At 44.5% G+C, this 12,118-nt stretch overlaps 1 long non-coding RNA gene across 1 annotated transcript in view; it reads right to left on the bottom strand.

Annotated features, from left to right (window-relative positions):
• Positions 1-12,118, bottom strand: part of LOC148534732 (uncharacterized) — a 162,236-nt gene that overhangs the window by 133,554 nt on the left and 16,564 nt on the right. Inside the window, exon 2 of the long non-coding RNA XR_015876867.1 lies at positions 5,702-5,765. This is a non-coding gene — a long non-coding RNA (uncharacterized LOC148534732). The remainder of the gene's footprint in view (positions 1-5,701; positions 5,766-12,118) is intronic.

Raw genomic sequence — 12,118 nt, 5'->3', positions numbered from 1 at the left:
CTAGAATATCCTTATTTAAACTAAGTCAATCTCCAGATTTGGGAGGTATCAATCTTCCTTGTATAAAAAGTTATACTTTAGCTGCAAATTATCGCTATGCAGTTGACTGGCTACAGAGTTCTGAAGAATTTGCTAATACTGGTCTGGAACAAGCTTTTTGCCGTGACATTCCACTCCCCAGTCTATTACATATGAGACCCACAGCTTTTCCTTCTTCGGTTGCTGATAATTTGTTAATAACTACCACATGCACAGCCTGGCGTTTATCCCGACATAAGATGGGTGTATCAGCACATAACACCATTTTCCTCCCTATATATAATAACACAGGGTCCCAAAGACTCTCTATTTTCCACCCAACTTTAGTACGTTCTTGGGGCTTGAGGGGTCCCAGATTGGTTTATCAAGATTTAGATGAACAGACACTTAAAATTCTTCCATATGAACGATTACAGGAGGTATTCCCTCAGATAACTATTCCTCTATTTGCATATTATCAACTTCGGAGTTATGTGTCTAACATACTCTCCAAGTTAACAGAATCTGACAAAATAAATATGCTGGATGGTGTGTTGCGTCGCTGCCCGGGAAGAAGCTGTTCTACATCACATTTGTATTCTCAAATTAAACGCTGTATAGATTTGGAAAAGCTAAAAACTGGTATCGCTAAGTGGAAGGTTGATTTTCCCAATATTACACTTAAAGATATTATTTTTGCTTTTACCCATCTTAAGAAAATACTTATTTCTGCCTCCTACACAGAGATGCACTATGAGCTTTTACACTGTGCTTATTATACACCCAGGCTACGCTCCTTGATGGGTTTTCCACTGATTCTAACAGCTTTAAATGCCATGCTCCAGAAGCGGATCTTTATCACTGTATGTGGAACTGTCCAGAGGTTAAAAAATTTTGGTCTATAATCCAAATATACATTAAAGATGTTTTAGGTATACCTATTACTATCTCACCTGAATGGACCCTCTGGGACATATACTTGAATCAGAGTATAACCAAGCCTCCATTGGGTCAACAAATCTTATTAGCTAAAGTCGCTGCAGAGGGGAAGAAAACAATCCTGTCTCAGTGGATATCCACAGATAATTTAACATTATCTTTATTAATGACCCGCATCTCTTACCTGTTTTATATGGATTGGCTAGAAAAGAAGGCTAAAAATGTTTTTGAGATTTGGTTACCATATATTTGTACATTACCTTCTTTGACACAAGACAATTTACGCTGAGAAGTGAGGTTAACTACTTGGTATAATTTAGAAGTTATTTCAACAGGAACTCCACCTTTTTAAAATAATTACTCAAATGATCCAAAATGTTTAATAAGGATATGTGCGGTTCTCTCACCCTTCTTGTCTTCTTAAGTATGTTATATGCAATTGTTATAAAATTAATACAATGGATATACCTATTTTTGCATATAATTGTGATATGTTACATGTAGTCTATTAACATGTGCAGATTAGCAATAAAATATTTTTTTTTAAAAAGAAAATTACAGGGAAATCATTGCAAAATGGCTTACCTCACTTGGACTCTCCTCGGGATTTGTGATTTCTGACAATGTCAGCAATATTGTGTGAGTATTACATGTGGGCAAATTCAAACACATCCCATGTTTTGCTCACACAATTAATTTGGTGGTGCAACATTTTTAAAAAAGTGACAGGGGCGTGCAGGGGATGCTCTCTGTGGCCCGAAAGATTTCGGGACATTTTCGACATTCAGCAACTGTGTTTCGAAGATTGCAGCACCAGCAAGAACTGTTGAATTTGCCCTGCCATCAGCTGAAGTAAGAGGTAAGTAACTAGGTGGAATTGTGCCCTCTATATGCTTCAGTGGATGGAGGAGCAGAAAAAGGCCATCCAAGGCTACACTACAGCCTAGGACATAGGGAGAGGAGCAGGAATGCACCTTAGTCAAGCGCAGTGGAGAATAATTTATGTGTTGTGCAAGGTTGTCAAACCCTTTGAACTTGCCACATGTGAAGTTAGTTCAGACACTGCCAGCTTGAATCAGGTCATTCCCCTAATCAGACTTTTGCAAAAGCAGCTGGAGAAACTAAAGGAAGAGCTGAAACAGAGTGATTCCGCTAAGTATGTCGGACTTGTAGATCAAGCCCTTCATTCGCTTCGACAGGATCCAAGGGTCATCAATCTCTTGAAATCAGATCACTAAATTTTGGCGACCATACTTGATCCTAGGTTTAAGTCATACCTTGTGTCTTTCTTTCTGATGGACATAAATCTGAAAAGATGCAAAGAGCTGGTGGAGAAAACATTGTCAGCTCAAGTGGAACGTGACACGGCAGCATCTCCTCTTTCAGTTTTTACAGCTGCCAGGAAAAAAATACATTTTCCTAAGAGACCCACTGCTGGTGGTGATGCAGATCAGTCAGCACAACCTAATGACATCTGGTTGGGTCTGAAAGAACTGACTACAATGAGTGACAATTCTACCGTGACTTTGTCTGATACGGTCACCATTCAGAGAATGGTGAATGATTATTTTAGGGATAGCATCCAAATTGGCAAGTCACTCAGTCCCTTACACAAACTGGCTTTGCTGTACTTAAGTTGCCCACCCTCCAGTGAGTACTAATGTATTTTAAAGCCAGTTTGTGTATGGGATCATTGCCACCAATGTCCACTGCACATTGGCAGCTTGTTTTGTGGGGGATCCAAACAAACCAATCATTTCAGCCACAAGTGGTAGTCCCTGTTGCTGAATGATTGGTTCGTTAAACTGTGAATGTCCTGTTTCATATATACAACATTAGGGTGGGTTGGAGAGCCCAAGGACAATTCCATTTTGCACCTTTTTCCTTTCCATTATGTGCTGTTTGGGGCATTGCTGCCTGATATTTTTAATGTTATGGTTTATGAATGTCCAGAAATTGTAATGGCCGCAGACAGCTTCTCCTGCATGCCCCTTTCATTTTGTTTAAAGAATAGTCTGAACCAACTGCTGCTTGTTGTGTCAACCCAGCGGCACAAGTTGCACAACAGTGACATTCAGCCAAGGGTTCTCAGCCCTCAAGGCTGCTACACGGTCCAAAGGCCGACATCCTGCTTGATGGCCCAAAGGCAGCATCCTGCTTCACGGCCCAAAGACCACCTGTTGTCACTCCTCACCAGCCCTCAAGGCTGTAACGACCACATCTTGCCAAGAATTCAAGCAATCAAGGCTGTTGTAGGACTGGTTCCTTCCTATTATAGCTCTGTATTTCAATACTACTACTCAGCCCGGATGCTACATCAACAATTAACTATCAATTATTCAGCCAGTGGCTGCACCAATTATCAATTCTCTTTCTTCAGCCAGTGTCTGCGCCAACTATCTATTCTTCAGCCATTGGCTGCACCAATTATCAAGTATCAACTCTTCTTACTTCAGCCAGTGGCTGCACCAATTATCAAGTATCAACTCTTCTTTCTTCAGCCAGTGTCTGCGCCAACTATCTATTCTTCAGCCAGTGGCTGCACCAATTATCAAGTATCAACTCTTCTTACTTCAGCCAGTGGCTGCACCACTACTCCTGGGACATAGGAGAATGAGGCCGCGTACACCCGCTGGAATTGCCGCGAACCAGAATTTTGGCCCTGTGGCACTTCCGGTTTCGATGACATGAGGATCAGACCTATATATAACCTGTACTAGTGAGCAGCATGAACAGCCCTGTGGCAGAGTTTCAACTCGAATCACGTTGGCGCTGCTGCATGCTCACTGTTATCTTGGAGGACAATGCTTTGTTAGACACGAGGGGTGATATTCACTCACCTCAAGTGCATCCCATGCCTATAATTTCTGGAAATCTAGTACGGAGGCTAAAAATGCCTGTATTTACTATTTGCTTCAAGTACCTTGTTCTGACTCCTAAAGTTTTTGATGAATTTTTAATATTTGCTCGATTTGGAGCTAAGGGCCTGATTCAGCTTTGGAAATAGAGTGAGATTTAGCACTTAACTGATCATCTTGGTGAAACCATGCTGCACTGCAGGTGGGGCAGATTTAAAATGTGCAGAGAGATTTAGATTTGGGAGGGAGGTGTCCAAACTGACATTTAAATTGTAGAGTAATAATAAAGCTGTGCAGTATATGTGGGCTACATGAAAAAGCAGCCAGTATTTACCCTACATGCAAAGAAAAATTATGTATTTACACCCCTTGCATTGCAATATGGTTTGTCCAGGTTCACAGTTAAGTGCTATCTCTCTCTATTACCAAAGCTGAATCAGGCTCTAAGGGCCTGATTCAGAGCCGTTCGCTATTTGCGGTCGTTCGTTCAAAAACAAGGGGTGGCTATTCAAATGATCCGTTCGCAAATTGCAGTCTGTTCACACCTCTAAGTCTGAACGAGCGAGCAAAACATACGCTCGTTTATTTGATAAAAACGCCCCCTGGCCGCTCGCACCATACGTCATGTCCGCTATTTATTAGATTAATCGAGTACATCGTACAGCGTATGAACTGCTCGCTATTCTTGTGGTTGGTTTTTTCAACTGCTATTTTGCGAGCAGTTCTGAGTTAAAAAAAACCAAGTGACGTGGTCAATGACGCTGCTGTATTAATTATGCACTCCCTTAAAACGCCCGTTTTGATCTTTAAGCACGCCTGCGTTCGAATTCCACTCCCCCGTTTTCAAGCACCTTCCCCTGTTACCACCCACGTACGCCTCATTCTGTCACTCAAAAAAGCAGGCACTCGCTATATAGCGTACAAACGATTTTCGGCCGCACTGACTGGTTCACGCATGCGTACTAAAAACCGTACGCATGCGCAGATGTGCAAACATCGCTCGGAACGAGCGTACTGCCGCTAGCGAGCGGCTCTGAATGAGGGCCTAAGTTCAATACGATTTATCTATATGTGATTGCTGCTTTTATTTATGTCTTATTTTGTATGAATAAACGAAGTAATACTTTATTGACAAACAGAATCACACTATTGTTTCCCATTTCTGTTGTCTTTCCCCTTCTATGTTCATAATTAAATATTGACTTGTTGTGAGACAACTTGGAACAGAAGGGAAGTATTTATTTCTTTTTTTTTTATTTTACATTATATTTTTTCACATTGTTCATCATCCCTTAAGCGCCAGAGGTTCTGTTCACCTATCACATTTACACATTGCATTGCGACTTAGACGCATTTTCGGCAGAGCAGAGTTCCTGGCGGCTCACTCACACCAAGCGTTTGTGCAGCTTTGTGTATTGAGGATAGATGAACAAGGAGACACCTGTATCTAAGCTTATCTCAACAAAAAATCTACTTGTTACTTTCACCACAAAGGGTCATATTTATTAACACTATTTTGCAGGAAGTCAGCCATTAACAGAGGATACCTGCAGAAACTAAGTATCCCTAAATTGTAAAAAGGGGGGATAAATATATTTATTGCTGGTTCTCGCCAATGATATCTCTATGGTGAAGGCTCCTATTTAGAAAGCACAGAGGCAGTACTTTTATCTCAGGATGGCAACAGCTTCATAACTGTATTTTACTAAAACATTTTTTCATGTTTACATTTATAAAAACTCTGCATAGGTTTCTAGGGAGGCTGCTTAAATATGAAATGTACCAAACTCCAGAAAGCATAGCTTGCCGGAGTTTTGCCCACAACTAACGCCATCGTAGCCGATGGGCTACATTTTGCTATATTTTTTAGAAGAAGGATCCCTTACCGGAGATGTCCACTTGCACATTCGCGAACGGACGTCTGTGCTTGCGCTGTAGTTGTGCCAGGTGCTGAAATAGAAAATAAAGTGATTGCATAAGCCACATCCCCTGCTACTGTATCATAATACATTCCACCGAAAAATAAATTCTTATTGCTGTGTTATGCAGTAATAAGGAATCTAAACTTATCAGGGGCAGAACGCATTATATAATGACTCTTAAGGTGCCCATCCACTAGACAACAGGCAAAAGACTGCATGATTACGACATTGTAATTGTGCAGTTGTTTGTCTGTCTGTGATGAGTCTGCACTGAACGAGCAGTCGCTCAGTGTAGGCACATCAATCATCTGCTAACATGTTGAACCTGACGATATTGTCAGGTTGTACAACATATTTGTACGATGATAAAACGACCAGCGGGAGCGCGCATCACTGGACGTTTTAGATATTTTTTAAACAATTTTCAAACAATTGTCGAACAATCGAACGATATCGGTATCGTTCAATCGCTCAATTTAATCGTCTAGTGGATGGGCACCCTAAGACATACAAGAAATGTTATAAACATGTACAATGTCAGATTTATTTGTAAACAAGCAAATAAATCCCAATATTGTGCAAAGGAAGCATCTGTCCTTAAACTTATCACTTTGGAAAACAAAATCTAATATGTTTTTTTTTTTCAATTATTAGTTTAAAGCTATTCCAACAATAAAATAATCCATACAATAATCGCTGATTCCATGCTTATGACTCTATAGCAGTTTCAACCATGTGGGACAAACCTTTTAAATTCAGGCAGCAGAAAGTAACTGAGAAACTAAAGCAAGCTAATGGATCTTTTGCATCTATACGACAAACACAGCCAGCAGGGTACTTGTTTTAATTACCATTATGTAAAATCTGACTCCACCGTTTAATACGAATGTTCACATAACACTTTTTTTTTTATTCCCTAAAAGTTAATGATTTTCTTTTTCTGAAAATTACAACACTGGAAGCACTTTCCCTCTCCTGAGACCACTATAATCTGCATTTGTCCCTTATGAATGCCTATTGGTTGTATTTAAATAAACTTGTCACAGAATCGCATCTGTTTCCAATCCACCATCTCCCACATCAATCTGAACAGTGATTCTCATGTACATTCCATAGAATGCTGTGTACACAAAGTGCCACCACACAATGCCATATTCAGGGTTCTTTAACCTATTTGTGTCTGGTAGAATTAAAATTGCTTTATTTCTCCATTATTATTGCCCTATTATATTGTGTTATGGGGGGTATCCACGATATACAAACGAGAGCACGATTACGACATTGCAATCGTGCTGTCATTTGCATAGCTAGTGATGTGCCTAGACTGAACGTTCACTCGTTCAGTCCCAGCACATCACTCATCCCCACACATGCAGAACCTGACGAGATCGTCAGGTTGACCTGCATGTACGGGCGATGTCGGATGTTGGAAGTGACCCGCGGGCACGCGCAGCGCGGGTCGCTTCCGTCCAAAACATGCCCGATGCATGCACGATGCATGCGTGATTTGCAAGCGATTGCACGATAACAACATCGTTATCGTGCAATCGCTTGTTTAAATCGCTAAGTGGATACCCCCCATTACAGTGACTGCCTTACAATGATTGGAACTCTGGATAAATCTAGTCCCCATCTTTGCTTGTGTTTCCGCTGGCAGCTTCCATGGGTCTGCGATAAAAGGTTGACAGTAAAAAGGTCGACACCACAAGGTCGACTGGTTCTGAATGTTGACAGTGAAAAGGTCGACATGGTCATTCGGTTGATCGTCATTCTGTAGACATGTATTTAGGTTGGCAGGGTTAAATGGTCGAAACATTGAAAAGGGTCGACGTTTAACATGTTGACACTTTTAGCCTAAACCTAACCCTAACCCAGAGAGTCCCAAACTCTGCCATTCAGGGCCGCCATCAGGGGGTAACTGCCGGGTCTGGAGTCCCGGGCCTGGGCAGGGAGGGGGTTTGCCCGCCCAGGTGCGGACCTACCAGCAATGCATCAGATGCGCCTTAGGATTATGGACCTGCCGGTATCCAGCACATAGAGGATCTTTAACACTGCAGAACTATCCGCGCTGCAGTCGTCACTGACTTCCTAAAGTTCCTCTGCTCGTGGTGAGTGGTGACTGTCAGTTGGCCCCTCCCCCGGACCAGCCACCAGACAAGGAGATGCGCTCAGAGCAGCCGATCAGCCCAACATATGCCTGACTCCTGAGCAGCAGTGCAGCACACTCCTGTCTCCATCAGCGCTTCACTACTCGGACAGTCGGACTCTCCTCCCAAGGTGGCAACAGGTGGCAGTGAGGGCCCCACTGCAGCGCTGACAGAGGTAAATGAGGAGGGGAGGCGAGGGGCATCACTGACAAACAGAAGGGGGGGGTAGGTGTTACTGACATACAGAGGTAATTGTGTGGGGGGGGCACTGATAAACAGAAAGGGGGGGTGTTAGGTGTTACTGACATTCAGAAGTAAATCTGTGTGGGGGGCACTGACAGACAGAAGGGAATGTGGGAGGATCGCTGAGAGAAGGAAATGGAGGGAGCGCTGAGAGAGAGAAATGTGGGGGATTACGGCTGCCCGGTACAATAAAGGTTTTTTTTTTTTATTGAGGCAAGACACGCGTGACATCATTACATCATGTGCGCGCGCTCCACTGACAGAGGATCCGGCCACAACGCAAAGAGAAGCAGCCAGAAGACACAGGAGAAGGTAAATGTCTGTAGGGGACAGAAGGGGTGTTGGCGGGGGAGAAGCTGTCGAGACGGAGTTGCAAAAACACAGGGAGGGGGCCTTCATATTTAGTCAGTCCCGGGCCCCACTATTTCTGGTGGCAGCCCTGCTGCCATTACAGTCCAGGTTTTAAGGATATCCATGCTTGAGCCTAGATGGCTAAATCAAATTGACTAAGGTACTAATTAAGTCACCTGTACTCAAGCTTGGATATCCATAAAACCTGGAGTGTAATGGTGGAGTTTGGGAACCTCTGCCCTAACCCCTAACCCTAACCATAACACGAAGCCTAACCCTAACCCTAAAAATTATGAAAAAAAACATTTTGGTGTCAACATGTTAAATATCGACCAATTGATCTATTGAATGTGTCCACCATTTAACCCTGTCAACCTAAATACATGTCTTCAGAATGATGGTTGAACTAATGACCAAGTCGCCATTTTGACTGTCGACCTTCTGGTGTCAACCTTTTTATTGTTGACCAATTGACCGGTATCCGATTCCATCCCCCATACTTTTCAATACGGGTAAGGTAAGTAACACAATTGGCCCCATGTTTTAGACATTATATAAAAAGGTAATAATCTAAATGTACTGTAACGTGAAATAGGCGTGGGTGTGTATGTACAGCTCAGCGCAATTCTGAGTCGTGTGTACGGAAAAGGGAAGCCTGTGTCTGACAGATCTCTTGCATGGGGCTGGTACATGTGTAGATACTAATGATGACAATTGTAGCAGCCGATGTAAAATCTATGGGCGGCACTGTTCTCACTTGTAGATGCTCGGACCCCCCCCGCATTAGCTGAACGGAATCTCGCATTAGCGTAAGGTAGGGAATCGGCCTTCCGCAGCGGCTGCACATAAAGCCAGTCTATGTGCCACTCAGAATCAGCTTGGGAAGATGACATTAGTAATTGCACTGAATAATGGACTAGAGGTGCATCACATAATCTAGGATAGCTGGACACAGCCGGTAAGTACAGTGTTTGGGTCTGATAATTAAGGAAGAATATTCTGTAACTCATGGCAGCCAGTCAGATATTTACTTTTATAATCTAATTAGTTTTATGGCATATTTTGTACAATCTATGCAACCTTGTTAAATAAGCCTTTATGTGGTTACATGCTCACAAAACAGAGTAAAAAAAACTATGGCCCTCATTCAGAGCCGTACGCTCTGAGCAGAGCGCACGCTCTGAATGAGGGCCGGGCTCCATTTTCATGGAGCGTCCTCCTGGACGCTCGTATAGCTGTGGGTCACCACCCACAGGCTATACGAGCGTGCTTTGTGATGGCCGCGATGGTCGAGACCATCGCGACCATCGAAATTGCGAGCCGGAGCCTGCGGTTGAGGTTTTCAACCGCAAGCTCCGGAGTGATTTTGGCTCTATCAGAGCCAAAATCACTCCCACTGACATCACTAGTGATGTCAGTGGGCCGGCTTCTGACGGGAGGCGTTCCCGTGGGAACGCCCCCGTCAGGGAGGCACGCCCCCGGCACGCCTACCAAAGGGGGCGTGCTGTCAATCAACATTGACAGCACGCCCCCTTTGATCGGACACAACGAGCGAAGGACTTTCCTTCGCTCGTCGCGTCTGGCGCATGCGCACGACGGAGCTCCCTCCGTCGTGCGCATGCTCAGTCCAGAACATCGACCCACTTGCGAGCGGACAGCCGCTCGCGAGTGGGTCTGAATCAGGCCCCATATTCATTATGCAATTAAAAGCTACAATTGTGACAAGTGAGCTTTTGTCTGCCTGCTTATACTTCTGGCAGATGCATTCAGACTGGGAAACAACCATTATTATACCTGTTAGCGTTTGGGTTCAAGCACATCCTCTGGCTTTAGCTTCAGTGTCTGAGCTACAGGTGTTTACCTTATACTGAGGGCACTTACAGGTGACACCACACAGAAATAAATCTACTAAGGTGCAGCTTTACTATAGGCTAAGGAGCTGAACCTAAGTTGGACATAGCTGCCAACGTGAGCGTCTGTGTACACAACCACTTTCACCGACACGCACGTGACACTCCCGTAACACGCCCATAGGACAGACCACCTCCGTGCGAGCGCTAAGCCGCCTCCCTGTCACCTCTCAGAAACGCCCACTACATCTTCCACGCGTTTTCTGAGACCGCATATCTCCCGTGCGCCTCAAACACAACCCCGACTCTGTGTGCCCATTATCTTGTCACATGTGCAGTGCGACATATACACATATACGCAGAAGAAAAAAGACGTTCCACTGTGTCCAACAGCGGCAGTGCAACAGGCCCTAAATTTCTTATAAACAATAGAAAATCGCCATTTTACAAAGCGCCACACTACAAACCGCTATCCGGGATTTTTTATATATATAATAAGAATGTGAAGTGTGAAATGAATCAAGCTGCACTTTTAAATACCACAAAAAAGTTGGAAGAAATGCTAGAAAAAAAATTAGGAGATTGTCGGGTATATTTACTAAACCTGCGTGTTTTTAGAACTGGAGTTATTGCCCATAGCAACCAATCAGATTCTAGCTATTATCTTCTAGAACAGACATGTCAAACATGCGGCCCGAATAAACATTCTATGGGGTCCAACAGTGTGGGCACACATATATATAATATGCGGCCCACACCCCTGCCACGATCGGAGCTCAGCTCCGATTGGGCAGTGTTTACTTTATTTAAAGCTGGCAGAGGCTTTCTGATCCCTTCAGAGGCCAGTGTTTCCAGTGATGCAGCATGCGGGTGACGTCTCCCGCGATGAGAGGAGCCTACGCCTGCCGCTCTAGATCTAATTAGATCCAGTCAGCGGCAGCATCTACGCGAGACAGTGGGAGTAAAGACGGCATGGAGCGGTGCCCAGCGGCCATCGTGAAGAAAGGTATGTACTGCAAAGGTGAGTTGGGCCTGCTCTATACTGGAGGGGGCACAGCATAAGAGGCATTACTGGGGGTACAACATAAGGGGCATTACTGGGGGCACTGCATAAGGGGCACTACTGGGGGCTCTGCATAAGGGGCATTGCTGGGGGCTCTGCATAAGGAACACTACTAGGGACATTACTGGGGGCTCTGCATAAGGGGTATTACTGGGGGCACTGCATAAGGGGCACTACTGGGGACATTACTGGGGGCCCTGCATAAGGGGCATTGCTGGGGGCTCTGCATATGGGGCACTACTAAGGACATTACTGAGGGCTCTGTATAAGGGGCATTACTGGGGGCACTGCATAAGGGGTATTACTGGGGGCTCTGCATTTGGGGCATTACTGGGGGTTCTGCATAAGGGGAATTACTGGGGGCTCTGCATAAGGGGCACTACTAGGGGCATTACTGGGGGCACTGCATAAGGGGTATTACTGGGGGCTCTGCATTTGGGGCATTACTGGGGGTTCTGCATAAGGGGAATAACTGGGGGCACTGCATAAGGGGCACTACTGGGGACATTACTGGGGGCTCTGCATAAGGGACATTGCTGGGGGCTCTGCATATGGGGCACTACTAAGGACATTACTGAGGGCTCTGTATAAGGGGCATTACTGGGGGCACTGCATAAGGAACACTACTAGGGACATTACTGGGGGCTCTGCATAAGGAACACTACTAGGGACATTACTGGGGGCTCTGCATAAGGGGTATTACTGGGGGCTCTGCATTTGGGGCATT

This window comes from Taudactylus pleione, unplaced genomic scaffold (genome assembly GCF_031769625.1).
Source record: "Taudactylus pleione unplaced genomic scaffold, aTauple2 ptg000064l, whole genome shotgun sequence".
Classification (NCBI taxonomy): domain Eukaryota; kingdom Metazoa; phylum Chordata; class Amphibia; order Anura; family Myobatrachidae; genus Taudactylus; species Taudactylus pleione.
This window is presented reverse-complemented; position numbering and strand designations above follow the sequence as displayed.